General features: G+C 47.4%; 1 protein-coding gene across 1 annotated transcript in view; it reads left to right on the forward strand.

Moving 5' to 3' along the window:
* The window catches only part of LOC123754085 (metallo-beta-lactamase domain-containing protein 1), a gene marked incomplete at its 5' end in the record, with an annotated part of 110,516 nt that overhangs the window by 57,293 nt on the left and 39,296 nt on the right, over positions 1-13,927 (forward strand).

Here is a 13,927-nt window from a genome sequence, read left to right on the forward strand (position 1 = left end):
TAGGTTCAGGGCGGGGTTTTGATGGTGTTGAGACTCGGGCAGTCTCAGGGACTTCCCCTTCCGGGGTAGTGAGGGGGGCATTTGAGCCTGTTCCTCCAGCCGTGTTGTAAGAGTCTGCCAGTGGGCTCCCTTAGTGTTTTCACGGCTGCCCCGGTTTTCTGGTACGGCCGGGGCTTTGGGGGAATGGCTCGGCCCCGGGGCCTGTCGTGTAGGTTCCCAGGGCTGGGGAGGGGCTGACTTGGGGGGGCCTTGGCCCCGTTGGACCCCGTGGGAGTTTTTATCCCCCTCTAGGCGGGGCTTGTGGTTACGCGGAGTGGGGTTTTTCCTCCCCACTCGATGTACGTGCTGTTGGGCATTGGCCCCTCCCCGGGCTCGGTTCCTTGGCCTTTGAGTCGGTTGGTTCCATCCTGTGGGTGGATGTTTCCTCCCACCCCTTTTTGGGACGGTATCTTCGTCATGTTTCCCCGTTCTTGGGGTTCTACGTGACTTCTGGTCTCGGGTGCGCCTGCGCCTTTGTTTGCCTTCGGGACTAGTGTTGGTTTCTGTGTTCTCGAGGGTTCGGGAAGGTTTTTCGCTACTTCTCTCGTTATTGGAACGTCTGTCGGCTCCTTGTCCTTGTTGCCGTTTTGGGCTACTTGTGGCCCGGTTGGGCTACTTGTGGCCCTGTTGGGCTACTTGTAGCCCTGTTGGGCTACTTGTTGCTTTGTTGGGCTGCTTGTGGCCCGGTTGGGTTCCTTTTTGGGCTCTGTCTTTGCTTCGTTGGCCGGTTTTATTGTTCCTGCTTCCTCTTTTGGCTACTTTTCTAGTGCAGTAGTCCTGGTTGGCGCCTTCCTGCAGAGAGGGTTGTGCGGTTCGGCCAGCGTGTCATACGCATGCACCGTAGTTTGTTTTGGTCTGGGCGGTGTTTCAGTGCTGGTATTTTGTGCCCTTTTTGCTACAGTGCTTCGCTCTCGCTCTTCTCCCTGGCTGCGGTTTGTGCCCCTTTGCTCCGGGGGTGTCCTGGTTCCCAGTTGTGGGGAGGACGCAGCGGTTTTCCCTGTGTCATGGGTGTGGGCTGCCTCCTTCGCCTCTTCCTGCTCTCTTGCGGGTCCGGCCGGGGCCGACTCTGGCGTCTTCACCTGGCGGTGCTCCCAGGTTCTTCTGGGCACGGTTGAGTCGTGTCACGTTCGTGCCACCGTTCGCCAGGTGAGTTTCTGCGGTCTGGCGTCTTTTGGCCAGGCGCTGGATGCGGTGTTGTTTATATACCTGTCTTTATTTAGGTATATTTTTGTACGACTGAGACCGTTCGCACACCAGTGACTGTCCATTTTTCAACCCTTCCTGTCCCCCTCATGTACATGTCCAACCCATGCTAGAGTCATTCTGGGGACCCGCCTTTTTTCATGTTGTGTGGTGTGGGGGTTGTGGGGTTGGTTGTGTACTCACCTGGTAAGGCTCCTGGCTGTGCTTGCAGGGTTTGAGCTCTGGCTCTTGGGTCCTGCCTATCTGGTAGAACTTGCGGGATAGTACCAGTAGAGTGCAGTGGTGCTATAGGCACAATTGGGGAACACTGTATAACCATCAGAGGTCTGCGGTTGTTACATGACATACTTGCGAGCATAAGCTTTATTGCTGGTAAGCCCGGGGACTTCCGGAGCACGCTAGCCTGTTTTCGAATAGATATTCCGGCCCATCCTGGTTGTGGGGGTATGTGGGCCTGCGGGCTGCTCCAAGCAGCTGCCTGGTGGGCCACCCTCTGGCTGGTCTAGCTTGGCCTCGGGCCGGGCTTGGGGTGTAAATGAGCTCCCAGTACCCCCATCCAGCAGGTATCGAGCGGGGTTTCTCCGCCGTCGGTCGCCTGGTGTGCAGGTTTCTGGGCCTGCTGGGTTTTGTCGTGTGTCTGTTGGCCCTGTTTGGGGTCTGCCTGCTTCGTTCTCTGCCTTTGCAGAATGGGGTTGCTATTTACGTGTGCATTGGTACCATGTTTCGCGGTGGCGTGTCCTTGTTCCTGTGTCCGGTTGTGGTGTGGCACTTTGCTGCTGTTTTCCTGGGGTTTTTGTGCTTCTGCTCTTTCTTCCTGCCTCCTCTGCAGCAGGGGTGTTCTGCGTGTGTTCCTGGGCTTCTTGGGCGTTTTTCAGCCTGTGTCCTGTGGTGTGCTTCTTTGTCTCTGTCTATTGCAGTTGTTCGTACCCCTTGGTTCAGGTACTGTTCTGGCGGCAACCCTTCCGCCTTCTTTGGTTTCCTGGCTTGCCCTGCCAGTTGGGTTTTTGGGGTCTTGCGATGTCTCGCGTTGGACCCGTTGTTCCTTAACTCCTGGCGGGCTTGCTTGCTTTGGGGAGTTTTTCTGTTCGGCAGACGTTCCATCTCCTTGTGCCGCCTGGGTTTCGGTGGTCGCGCCCGAGATCTTCCCGCGGCTCCGCCTTTTCCTGGGCTCGCAGGGACCTTGTCAGGGCTGCTTATGTTCTGCCTCGCGGTCTCGCCTCTGGTTGGTGGTCGGGTTTTTTCGTGGTAGGTGTCCCACCTGCGTGCTTCTCTTGGCGGCAGTATGGGGTATTTTGGCGGTCCTTCCTTTTCCTATCCCTTCTTTGGTGGTTACTCTTGTTAACTTGGTTTACTCTCGGCTTGGTTTTCTGGTGGGGGTTGGGGGCTGTCGTCTTGCCACATACTGTCGCCTCTTTTCATGTGGCGCTGCTGGAGCCGCTTCGGCTTGCTTTCGGTCTTGGTGTTGCTTCTGCACCGTTAGTAAGCTGTCTCGTGCGTCGTTTCACCTCTGGCCTGTTCGTGCGCCGATTGCACCATCCTGGTCTCTGGTCAGCGTGCTCTATCTTCTCCTCGGTTGGTAGTGCACTTTCGGTCCCGGTGTGTTTTTTTGTCGGCTCTTTCTTTTTGGCATTTGCCTCTGGGGGTCGGGTTGCTGAGTTTTCTTGCTCCTTCGGTTTTAGCGTTTTGGTTGTTTGGTGGCTGCAGTCTCCATCTTTTCTGACGTGGAGTGGGGCTGCTGCGTTCTGGAGGGGTCCAGGGTTGTTGGTGCTTCGTTGGTCAGGCTGGGGGTGTGTCTTTTTTTGTGTTCAGTGGCGGCCCTCCACTGTTGTTTGCATGCCACGGCGTCTGGGTCCGGAGCACGTTTTGCGTTGATCCGGTTCTGTTCTTCCCGGTTCGCGGGTGATGGTGTCCCGGGTTGTCAGCCATGTTCTTGTGGCTCAGCTGCCTGTGTTCTTCCCTCATGCCCGTGGTGTTCGTGGCTTTGCTGCTCTCGCTGGCCGTCTGGGCGACGTGTCCTTGCGGTCTTTCGGGCATGGAATTTTGGTGTTCATTCGGGGGCCTTGCTGCTCATTGTTCTCGTGTTGTTCCCGGGATTTTTCGGGGCTGTGGCGCCTTGGGATGGCGTTTGCTGCCGGTTGTCTCGCTTCCGTGGGGGTTGTGTGGTGTCCGCCTCCCGGTTCCGTCCCTTTGACCTTCCTCTGTGGGTAGTTAGCTCCAGGGAGCCGACGGGGCTCCCCCCAGAAAACCAGCGTTGAATGTAATGAAACGCCATTTTCTGGGTGAGACCCGGAGGCTCCCCGGCAACCCTCCCTCCCTCCGGTCGGCAGTTTTTCGCGTGTTTTTGACATCCAGCCTCAGAACTGATGGGTGGATAGCCGGCGTGGGAGGTCTGGGGCTCCCCCTTCCCCCTCCCGGGGAGGGGGGAGCTGCGCAGACAGCGGCGCGGTGTCGTATGACATCATACTAGTTTCCTTGTTTTTCTGTTGAAGAGTTCTATCCACTAGTTCGGCTTTAGGTAGCAATTTTCACCAGAATAGGGGTTTGTTTTGGAATGCTTACCTTTCTGGATGCTTGACCCGGTCGATGGCAGACATAGAATGCTTCCAACCACACGGGGGTTTCTATAGGCCATTGCTCCCCTTGCCTCTCTGAGGGGGCCAGGTTCTGGCTGTGGTCCCAGGTAGGCCCTAGAACTCCATACACATGACTGATGCTAAAGTCTGACATTAGCATATCAGCCTGGTAAAGCTCCGGGGAGCCTCCGGGTCTCACCCAGAAAATGGCGTTTCATTACAGTACAACCTCGATTCAACGTACTATATGGGACCACCCCCAGTTCGTTGGAGCGTTGGATTCGTTGCAAGAAGTGACCTTCAAGAGGCGTTTGCGTCAGTGTCTTTTTTTTTCTTGTACACAATAAAAATGCATTGTATCATATTACTTACTGTACCTATATTTTACTACTCTACTAAAAATACTGTAATTCATGTATTTACCTTATTGTTGGAGTTATGTCCATCTTGAAGTTTTGTGAAGTTGTGAATGCTCTACAGTAAATAGGTACTGCAGTGCATTAAGCCGTTAGCACTGTATTATTAAAAGTGGTTTTGCTGTATGTCGAGTACTACAATACAGTTCTTGAAAACTATTGTACATTAGAATTATTGCAACTTTAATTTTAACACTATGTACACACTTGAATTTAACACTTATTCTAATTGTTCACTTCACACACGATGTTTTTAGATGTTTGCATCAGCTTTGCGGGTGCTCGCTGCTGCTGTGTTGGCTTCAGCTGCTTTTGTGCTGGTGCTGGGTACGGCTGTACTGGTGCTGGGTACGGCTGTGCTGGTGCTGGGTACGGCTGTGCTGGTGCTGGGTACGGCTGTGCTGGTGCTGGGTACGGCTGTGCTGGTGCTGGGTACGGCTGTGCTGGTGCTGGGTACGGCTGTGCTGGTGCTGGGTACGGCTGTGCTGGTGCTGGGTACGGCTGTGCTGGTGCTGGGTACGGCTGTGCTGGTGCTGGGTACGGCTGTGCTGGTGCTGGGTACGGCTGTGCTGGTGCTGGGTACGGCTGTGCTGGTGCTGGGTACGGCTGTGCTGGTGCTGGGTACGGCTGTGCTGGTGCTGGGTACGGCTGTGCTGGTGCTGGGTACGGCTGTGCTGGTGCTGGGTACGGCTGTGCTGGTGCTGGGTACGGCTGTGCTGGTGCTGGGTACGGCTGTGCTGGTGCTGGGTACGGCTGTGCTGGTGCTGGGTACGGCTGTGCTGGTGCTGGGTACGGCTGTGCTGGTGCTGGGTACGGCTGTGCTGGTGCTGGGTACGGCTGTGCTGGTGCTGGGTACGGCTGTGCTGGTGCTGGGTACGGCTGTGCTGGTGCTGGGTACGGCTGTGCTGGTGCTGGGTACGGCTGTGCTGGTGCTGGGTACGGCTGTGCTGGTGCTGGGTACGGCTGTGCTGGTGCTGGGTACGGCTGTGCTGGTGCTGGGTACGGCTGTGCTGGTGCTGGGAACGGCTGTGCTGGTGCTGGGTACGGCTGTGCTGGTGCTGGGTACGGCTGTGCTGGTGCTGGGTACGGCTGTGCTGGTGCTGGGTACGGCTGTGCTGGTGCTGGGAACGGCTGTGCTGGTGCTGGGTACGGCTGTGCTGGTGCTGGGTACGGCTGTGCTGGTGCTGGGAACGTCAACAGTGCCAGTAACATTTTGTATAATCTCATCATCTGTTAAATGACCATTGATTAAATGATTTATTAATTTTATTATTTCGAAGCCGTAGTCACTGAACTGTGGCGACGAATTGAAACGAGAAACGCATGGTGTGTGTGTACAGGGATTGGACCCGTCCACTCGCTCACGCTGGAGTTGTTCCAATAACAAATAATTTCTCAAATAGCAGATGTCTATCATATTACAGTATATTTTCGGTTTTATTTAGTTTAGTTTAATTAGGATAATAAAAAGCTATTAAAGCATTGGTTTTAGAAATGATTTATTAGTCTGAAACTTTCAAAGTCATGGGTCACTGAACTATAACGACACAGACGAAGGAAAACCAAGTGAGGTTTACAGAACAGTATTCCCTTATCTGTCCACCCTCACTCACCTTGTTTTATCACAGAAAATGTCTATAAGGAGATTTTACGACATGTAGCTAGCTAATCACGCTTCAGCCTTTAAATTAATTTACAAAGATACGTCTGCCACAAATCAGTGGGAGGTTGGGAGGGAGGTGGGCAGGCAGAGATTGTGAGGGAGAGGCAGGGAGGGAGGCAAGCACGGAGGGAGACAGGCACGGAGGGAGGCAGGCAGAGCTTGGGAGGGAGGCAGGGAAGGAGAGGATGTAGATGGATTGATGGTAGGATGGAGGGAGGGATGGAAGGATGGATGATTTGAGGGTGTGTGTGTGTGTATGTGCTGTAGGGGTTGGGGGGGGGGGAGGTGTGTCGGTGGTGGTGAAGGGACCGACTCGCTGATAACCCTAACTCTGACCCAGTTAACTTTTTTTTTTTAACTTGATTTGTTTCTTCAATTCTGGATGGATGGAGGGAGAAAGGGGATGGAGGGAGGGGATGGATGGATGGTTGGATGGATGGAGGGAGGGAGTGGATGGATGGATAGAGGGGGGATGGATGGATGGATGGAGGGAGGGGATGGATGGATGGATGGATGGACGGAGGGAGGGGATGGATGGAGGGGATGGATGGATGGATGGAGGGAGGGGATGGATGGATGGAGGGAGGGGATGGATGGATGGATGGAGGGAGGGAGGGAGGGGATGGATTGTTGGAGGGAGGGGATGGATGGATAGAGGGTGGGAGGGAGGGGATGGATGGATAGATGGAGGGAAGGGATGGATGGATGGATGGATGGATGGATGGATGGATGGATGGATGGATGGATGGATGGATGGATGGATGGATGGAGGGGATGGATGGATGGATGGATGGATGGAGGGAGGGAGGGGATGGATGGAGGGAGGGAGGGGATGGATGGATGGAGGGAGGGGATGGATGGATGGATGGTGGGAGGGGATGGATGGATGGAGGGAGGGGATGGATGGATGGAGGGGATGGATGGATGGATGGAGGGGATGGATGGATGGATGGAGGGAGGGGATGGATGGATGGATGGATGGATGGATGGATGGAGGGAGGGGATGGATGGATGGATGGATGGATGGAGGGAGGGGATGGATGGATGGAGGGAGGGGATGGATGGATGGAGGGAGGGGATGGATGGATGGATGGAGGGAGGGGATGGATGGATGGATGGATGGATGGATGGATGGAGGGAGGGGATGGATGGATGGATGGATGGATGGAGGGAGGGGATGGATGGATGGAGGGAGGGGATGGATGGATGGAGGGAGGGGATGGATGGATGGATGGAGGGAGGGGATGGATGGATGGAGGGGATGGATGGATGGAGGGAGGGGATGGATGGATGGATGGATGGATGGAGGGAGGGAGGGGATGGATGGATGGAGGGAGGGGATGGATGGATGGATGGAGGGGATGGATGGAGGGAGGGGGATGGATGGAGAGAGAGAGAGAGAGAGAGAGAGAGAGAGAGAGAGAGAGAGAGAGAGAGAGAGAGAGAGAGAGAGAGAGAGAGAGAGAGAGAGAGAGAGAGAGAGAGAGAGAGAGGGGGAGAGAGAGAGAGAGAGAGGGGGAGAGAGAGAGAGAGAGAGAGAGAGAGAGAGAGAGAGAGGGGGAGAGAGAGAGAGAGAGGGAGGGAGGGGGAGAGAGGGAGGGAGGGAGGGGAGGGAGGGAGGGAGGGATGAAACAAGCATGGTGTGTGTACAGGGATTAGACCCGTCCACTCACGCTAGAGTTGTTCCAATAACATACAGTAATTTCTCAAAGAGCAGATGTCTATCATGTTACAGCATATTTTCGGTTTTATTTAGTTTAGTTTAATTAGGATAATAAAAAGCTATTAAAACACTGGTTTTAGAAATTATTTATTAATATGAAACTTTCAAAAGTCATGGGTCACTGAACTATGACGACACACAGACGAAAGTGAGTGAAACCTCACTGTAAAGTGAGGTTTACAGTATAGTATTCTCTTATCTGTCCACCCTCACTCATCTTGTTTCATCACAGAAAATGTCTATAAGGAGATTTTACCACATGTAGCTAGGTAATCACGCTTCATCCTGTAAATTAATGTACAAAGATACGTGTGCCCCAAATCAGTGAACGAAAATCATGGAAACTCAGTTGTTCACTTGTGTGGATCACTGGCTGGTGTTTGTGTGGACCATTTTGGCTGGTGTTTGTGTGGACCATTTTGGCTGGTGTTTGGTTCATATGGTTTACTTGTGTGATCCAACTTCTTATGAAGGAATTATTAATTGTAATCTGTGATAGAATGAGAAAGTTTTCCACCACTCTGTGAACTCTGTCCCAAAATCGTAAGCTTGTGGACCACTTGTGGTCCACATGTGTGGTCCATTTGTGTGGTCCACTTGTGTGATCCACTTGTGTGATCCAACTTGTCATATGAGAGAATTATTGATTGTAATCTGTTATAGAATGGGAAAGTTTTCCACCAGTCTGTGAACTCTGTCTGGACATCGTAAGCAAATCCGAACATCCCTCGCTTCGGCGAACCATTGTTCGTCGAACCGGGTGAGTAAATTCGGCCTGAAAAGTGTGCGAACTAGCCGGAGATTCGTTGAATCGGGGTACGTTGAATCGAGGTTGTACTGTACATTCAACGCTGGTTTTATTCACATTAAATTTCATTTACCAAGTGGTGCTCCATTTACAATGGGGCCTCGACTTACGATGCTAATCCATTCCCAGAGACGGATCGTAAGTCGAAGCGATTTTTCCCATAAGAAATAATGAGATTTGAATTAATCTGTTCCCCACCCTCCAAAATATTAACATACAACTACATTTTATACTGAATACAATGTTTTTTTCTAACTACAATACAGTACCAAAGTTTCTCTTACCTTTATGGAGGATTCTTGATGGCGTATGGAAGATGGTGATGAGGGGGGAGGAGGAGAGTTGTTACTGTTTGGAAGGGGAGTCCCCTTCCATTATCACATCTGGCAGTGATGTTTTCTCTGGGGGTACTCTCTCTCCTACATTTTGCTTGAATACCACTAGGACCTGGTTGTGGTTCAGTGCTTGTTTGTCTCACTACAAATTTGTTAAGAGACATTTGTTTTTCCCTTCTTTTTAACATTAGTCTGTAATGATGCATCACAGTGTCATTAAATAGGTTAAGCCAATGACCTACTGCAGCTTGATTTGGGTGAGTCGTTTCAGCAAAGGTTTGCAATTCTTCCCATATTGCACACATTTTCTTAATTTTTGAGGAAGAGACATTCTCTACTGGCACATCCTCCCCTGAAGAAATTTCCTCTGCTGCCTCTTCTTGCTGCTCCTTTTGAAGGGCTTGGAGTTCTTCGGTGGTCAGTTCTTCGTTGTGTTCTTCCACCAACTCCTCCACATCACCACCATCCAACTCCAAGCCCAATTGCCGACCCAGAGGAACAATTTCCTCAACGAGAGGCACTTCAGGTTCAGGCTCAAACCCCTCAAAGTCTCGTTCTGCAACACATTCAGGCCACAGTTTTCTCCAGCCAGAGATCATGGTTCTTACAGTCACTTCCTGCCAGGCTTTGTCAACAAGTTTTAAAGCACTCTAAATGTTAAAATGGTTTTTCCAGAACTCTTTGAGGGTGAGGTTTGTGGCATCCGTTACTTCGACACATCTCCGGAAAAGTGCCCTTTCATAAAGTTTCTTAAAATTGGCAATGATTTTCTGGTCCATAGGCTGAAGTAGAGGAGTGGTGTTGGGAGGAAGGAACTTTATTGTAACAGACTTAAATTCCTCATCCAATGAATCCTCCAAGCCTGGAGGATGGGCAGGAGCATTATCGAGGAGAAGCAGGGCCTTGAGTGACAAACTGTTCTCCTGCAAATATTTCTTGATGGCAGGGCACACCACCATATTCACCCACTCCTTAAAAAATTGCCTAATCACCCATGCCTTAGCATTAGCCTTCCACATCACACATCACAAGGGAGCCGGTCGGCCGAGCGGACAGCACACTGGACTTGTGATCCTGTGGTCCTTTGTTCGATCCCAGGCGCCGGCGAGAAACAATGGGCAGTTTCTTTCACCCTATGCCCCTGTTACCTAGCAGTAAAAATAGGTACCTGGGTGTTAGTCAGCTGTCACGGGCTGCTTCCTGGGGGTGGAGGCCTGGTCGAGGACCGGGCCGCGGGGTCACTAAAAAGCCCCGAAATCGTCTCAAGATAACCTCAAGATAACACACATTTTGTGTTTCTGCACATTATATTTTTTGAAAATAATTACACGTACTGTACTCTCTCTCTTTCCTATTAACATTGCAAGACCATTTGCAAAATTTTGTTTCATGGTGGTAAGAAGTTAAATGAAAGCTTATTGAACAACCAGTGAGCCATTCAGAAGGAAGAGTTTCAGTTCTATCAACACATTTATTTTGTGGGCAGGGCTAGAAAAGTGGATTTATTCCCAGATTCATGTTCTCAGAATTAGTTGAATGATAAATTTTAAACTCTGAAATTCTTTCTGATGAGCATAAATTACAGATCTTAGACATTATATAAAGGCTACTAGATGTATTCCTAGTGTTAAAAATGGCAAATTTGACAGCTAAATGTATTACCTATATTCAAATTATTAACTTTATAAAGATGATGAAACATCATGGTACAAGTTGTCATATAGTTGCACTGGGCAGAACCTGGAGACTGCAAAAACATTCCTGCTCTACATTAAAATATGACACCCCATGGTGCGCCGAAAATAAATTATTAAAAAAAATATTTTCTCTGATTATAGTGTTAAAATGCGATCTCTGATCACAGGAATCTAAAATAAAATATTGTACTCTATATGTTATGCTTTAGTCATGATGGAGCTGAGAAGTTGAGCAAATTATGGGTGCGGAGTGATTAAGCGCTCAGGGATGCTCGCCCCCACCACCCAATGGGGTGGCAGTTGCCACGAATATAATTTTTCACAATTAATTCGATGTCTCTCATTCATTTCTTCTCTGGGTTTGTGCTGTAATATTATTAAAAAGTGTGTAATTTTGTGGAATTTATATAGTTCAATGTGTGGAACAGCGCTATGCTCAAAATTATTGAGCTCTTATATGTGACATGTACAGTATATTATATTCTAAAGATCAATCAGTGTTTTTGGTGTTATAATGCTATATAGACACATTGTACTGTATATAACTATCTACATTTTTGTGCACCATCATGAACCACAAAGATCATGTGTTGAGAGTTTATATACACAGAACAATAATCCAAGGTCAGCCTAGTGGCTGACAGCTGAGTGTGGCAGGAGCTGCTCCAAATATATTTTTACATAATTGTTTTAGTGTCTGTGAATGGTTTTATATATCTATTTTTTTCAGTAATATTATTCAATAATGTGTAATACAGTGGAACCTCTATTAACGAGTTTAATCCGTTCTGGCACCGAGCTCGTTACCTGGAAAACTCGTCTTTGGAAACAAATTTCCCCATTTAAAATAAAGGAAATAAATTTAATCCGTTCCACTCCCAAAAACATCCATACTTGTATGACTTTTTTTATGTAAATATAATACTGCACATGTAAATATAAATGTTTTGTTGTAGTGTTTTAATATTTACTTTACCTTATGAAGAGTAGTTGCTGGCTTGAGGGAGATGATGGAGAGGTGGGAAGGAGGAGAGGGGTTATGGTGTGGAAGGAGAATCCACCTCTGAGTCAGGCGGACTCTCTCTTCTTGGGAATTTCACCCAAATTTCATTTCAAATGTCACACAAGGATGCGTTAGACCAGCACCAAATAAAAAACTACGTTGATTACACTCGTTGTGTCAACAATATAATAGTCTTCCCACGAAGATACAATACAATGCCGTTTTCTCAAATAGGCAATGTGGTTATTAAAGAAAACGGAAATTTCATGGCAAACATGTATACAATCCCCAAGTCGATCGGATAAGAATTGGATTTTATAGAAATATTTGCTCAAATGACGCTTGAGCGCGGTGTTTGGGTGCATTCAATAGAAAAAAAGTGTGTTACGTTCAAGCGACATATACCTGCGAAAGTGATAACACTTTCATAAAGTGTTATCACAAAGTGATAAATTAATTAAACATTTTCACACACCGGGATGTCACTGCTTTATCAGGGCAGCTTTTCCAAGAATGTGTTCACCTTTTCAAACATTCCAAACACTTCCCTGATCTCAGTGGAAGAGGCAGCATCCTCCCTTACCTCCTCATTCCCTTACTAATGGTGTAAATTGTTGATGAGGACCTGCCATACTTCCTTGTGAGATCAATCACACAGACACCACACTCATGCTTTGCTATAATTTCCTTCTTTAAATCCACAGTAAGTGTGTCTTTCTTCCTCTTGACAACACTATCTTTAGCAAGCAGCTTCTTTGGAGACATCGTGTGTTACAAATTGTAGTCGCAAAACCACTAAAAACTCAAAGAAAAGCTCAAATAAATCCAGAGGGATGCTTGTCGTGTGAGATACAACAACAACACTGGCGTCGGAGGCGTCCGAGAATTTGCGAGAACCCGCGAGACGCTAGGAAGCGCCATGTGGTTTCACTCGTTAATAGAGGCGAGCTCGTCAATAGAGACAAATTTGCTGCGAGTGGCTTGCTCGTTACTGGAAAAACTCGTTAATAGAGCCACTCGTTAATAGAGGTTCCACTGTATGTGAAATTTATATAGTTAAATGTGTGGAACATCGCTATTCTCAAAAATATTGAGATCATATATGGTGACAGGTATATTATATTCTTAGATCAACCAAACAGTATTCTTATTTACTTACTTATTTATTTATTTAATTATTTATTTATTTATTTAATTATTTATTTATTTATTTACTTATTTATTTATTTAATTATTTATTTATTTATTTATTAATTTATTTATTTATTTATATACAAGAAGGAACATTGGGTTTATGAGAGTACAGAGACTTGAAAGTATTACATTCTTGTAAAGCCACTAGCACGCATAGTGTTTCGGGCAGATCCTTAATCTAACATATAATTTTAAGAAGATAATTTCTAGCAAAATTAACAAAATGTTTACAGGTACATTGTAAGAAAGTATAAAAATACATTATAAGAAAGTATAAAAATACATTATAAGAAGGTATAAAAATACATTGTAAGAAAGTATAAAAATACATTATAAGAAAGTATAAAAATACATTGTAAGAAAGTATAAAAATACATTGTAAGAAGGTATAAAAATACATTGTAAGAAGGTATAAAAATGCATTGTAAGAAAGTATAAAAAAAATAGATTGCATAAGAAATTTGACAGAAAAAAAAGTAGGTATATTAATGTAAATTGAAGGGTTATCCACAAGTACATTCTTGTTGTTATTACACTATGTACACATTTTATATATCATTAACAACATTTATATGCATCATAACATATTAATAAGCAGTTCTGGTGAATATAATGATAAAATCAAAACACAGCATGGAGCCACAAACAGACAATGCCAGTAGTCACATGATGCAATATAATGCCTCCAATATTCTACTCATCTTGCTATAACTTGCTAAAAACCACTATTATTATTATCACATTCCTGTCACAAAATCCTGAATATTAATCTATTTCCATAACAAAATGAACATTGGTGACAGAACATAAGGTTGTTTCATGATGCATAGATGGAGGAAACAATAGCTGGGTGCTGTGTCTTTACCTCATGCTGGGAATATCAGAACTAACATTGTGTTCACTGATATTTGAATGTTGTACATAGTCTTTATCACAGTCTGGATCATCTGTAACACTATCAATGCAATGTAATTTTCAGTTACCTATTTTATTCATCATTACTAAGTGGTACTGTGGCTCCTAGCTGTACAGCAGTGCTGTGCGCAGCTCCTGCATGTGCCAGCCTTATCTTGATATGATTTCGGGGCTTAGTGTCCCCCCGGCCCAGTCCTTGACCAGGCCTCCACCCCCAGGAAGCAGCCCGTGACAGCTAACTCCCAGGTACCTATTTACTGCTAGGTAACAGGGGCATCAGGGTGAAAGAAACTCTGCCCATTGTTTCTCGTTGGCGCTCGGGATCAAACCCGGAACCACAGGATCACGCGTCCAGTGT

The sequence above is a fragment of the Procambarus clarkii genome, chromosome 6 (assembly GCF_040958095.1).
Source record: "Procambarus clarkii isolate CNS0578487 chromosome 6, FALCON_Pclarkii_2.0, whole genome shotgun sequence".
NCBI lineage: Eukaryota > Metazoa > Arthropoda > Malacostraca > Decapoda > Cambaridae > Procambarus > Procambarus clarkii.